General features: G+C 35.7%; 1 long non-coding RNA gene across 1 annotated transcript; it reads right to left on the bottom strand.

Moving 5' to 3' along the window:
• Positions 1-429: 429 nt before the first annotated feature.
• Positions 430-1,682, bottom strand: LOC149238438 (uncharacterized). The gene is made up of 3 exons (XR_016245395.1): positions 1,567-1,682; positions 891-1,295; positions 430-696 (listed from the first exon to the last, which is right to left on the bottom strand). It is a non-coding gene; the product is annotated as an uncharacterized LOC149238438 (long non-coding RNA).
• Positions 1,683-2,464: the final 782 nt, after the last annotated feature.

Raw genomic sequence — 2,464 nt, 5'->3', positions numbered from 1 at the left:
ATGGCCATGCCTATTTGACTATGGAAGTTGATATGAAATGCATTGCAATTTTATTATTTTTTTCAAAAGTTAGAAATAAAAAATATGCTTTAAAATAACTTTATAAGTGAAAACTTTTTATTAAAATATAGAAATTACATAGTGAACTTCGCTTTTAACTTAATGATATTAGTAACTTTATAAGTGAAAAAGTTTTATTAGAATATACCAATTACATAGTGAACTTGGCTTTTAACTTAATGATATTAGAAAATATATCAAAACCATGGTTTAGGGGAATACTTCATTATGTATATAAATATATAATAATAATTACATTTAAAAGAAAATGTATTTTAAATTCTATTTTGATCCATAATTTTTGAATTAATTTGTTTATTTATTTATTCATTCATTCAACTTACTTATTCTAAATGACCACCAGAGCCATTAAAAACAAAGTAACCAGGCAGGTAGTTTGCTAATTCATAAATCAAAATTACAATATATATCTGATGCACATCTATCTTGCATAGGCTAACATGACCATAATGACATAACCGTCCATGGCCATGCCCATTCAGCTGTTGAATTGATATGGAGATGCCTTATTTATATAAATAGACTATTTATCTCTAAACTATCTATATATCAACACATAGTCAGTCATAGATAAACAGATAATCTTCGACTGTATATATTCTTTCTTTCCCATACCTGCAAAACAATAACAGTGTAATTAAGCAAAAGAAAAGAAAATCATTAGGTCTTTCTGCAGATGAAAAGAAACCGAAATCATAAACCATGACATATTTGTGCATATATTGCGCTGAATAAAGAGCATAGCATAAATTTTAGAGAGGAAAACAAAAGCCACTTAGTCTAAGTTGGTCTACTTAAGTCGCCATTACCTGGTACTATAAGTTGCTCTAGAAGGTGATCGGGCTGTTGCTGCCGCCCTCGTCTTCGTTGTTGCTGTTCAAGATGTTGTTGCTCTTGCTGTTGTTGTTGTTGCCGATGATGGGATTTCCGTTGATGGGGCCGTTAACGGGATTGCCGTGAATCCTGGTGTTCCTGTTGCCGCTGTTGGTTTTGTTGCCGCTGTTGTCGCCGATGATGGGATTGCCGTGGATCTTGGCGTTGCGGCCGACGACGTTCTTGTCGCCGCTGTTGTGCCTGCGGTCGACCTTGTTGTTGTTGCCGCTGATGTTCCGCCCTGCCTGTTGGAAATTGCTCATCTTGTTGGCTTAGTAAGAATACTGGATGGTATCAATAAGGTGAAACTGGAACGCCTTCAAAGCCAACAAATCCCACTTCTGCAAAAAAAAAAATACCTTCAATTCAGTCCGCTAAAGTGCATCAATACATAACGTGGACATTGATAAGTTAGTGTGCATCAATACATAACATGATGAGCAAATCACTGATATTGACATAATAGAAATATACAACAATACCTAGGTTACACCAAATATACAACCATACCTACAATGCATAACGTGGACATAGAATATGAGCAAATCATTGATATCTGACATAATAGAAATATAAAACAATACCTAGGTTACACCAAATATACAACCATACCTACAACTGGACTAGGGCAAAGTCGGTAAGCAAGAGGTGAGAAATACAATGGCATAGGCTGCCTTATATAGAGGCAAGCGAACCCCAATCTCGGATTTGAAAAGCATCTACACTCCCAAACAGGGTCAAGTTTTGAAGTTAGAGAAACATTGTTGACCACTTATGGTGGCCTCTTCCGTGTCGTAATTTTTTTACCTCAAGTCGAAGCCGGAATTCTCATCCCACTAGAGTTGAGAAAATGCTGTGCTTGAATATACAAGAGTGTCACGAGAATGACATCATCAATCATGCAAAGTCCAGCGTCAGGAGGATGACATAGATGGACGCCCTATCTACAGATGTAACTATTTCCACTTATTGGCGCAATAGGGTAGACAAGTTTCAGCCAAAAAAAATTCCTTGCCCTCTTTACAGATGTAGCTACTCTCATTTGCGCAATTGGGCACACGAGTTATTCTTTTCAGCTTAGAAAAACAAAAATTTTGGCCCCTCTACAGAGACGGGTTATTCTTATTCAGCAGAAAAACACGAAAATCTTTGCCCTATCTACCGATGTAACGACTCGCATTCGTGCAATTGGGCAGACGAGTTATTCCTCTTCAGCGCAAGGAAAAATAAAAGTGAAAAGATGCCAGCTTTTTTACTTTAAAAAAAATAATGCGCATACACTCTTGAATAGATAGAACAAATCAGTATAGAGTGACTAATCACTATATTATTCGAAGTAAATAGTACAATGAAAATAATACACACACTTTTCAAGAGACAACTAATGACTCTATTACTAGAAATAAATAGTACAGTGACTTAGAGCAGATGATTTATTTTTTATGGTTTGGCGTGGAGTAGTTTTAGAACATTACCTATGTCATTTAATTCGTTGAAAAATCAGCAAACG

Source organism: Pinus tabuliformis, chromosome 8 (assembly GCF_031772625.1).
Source record: "Pinus tabuliformis cultivar Carrire ecotype Pingquan chromosome 8, CPIR1, whole genome shotgun sequence".
NCBI classification, from domain to species: Eukaryota; Viridiplantae; Streptophyta; class Pinopsida; order Pinales; family Pinaceae; genus Pinus; species Pinus tabuliformis.
Note: the sequence above shows the minus strand (reverse complement) of the source record. Positions and strands in the feature narration are given on the sequence as shown.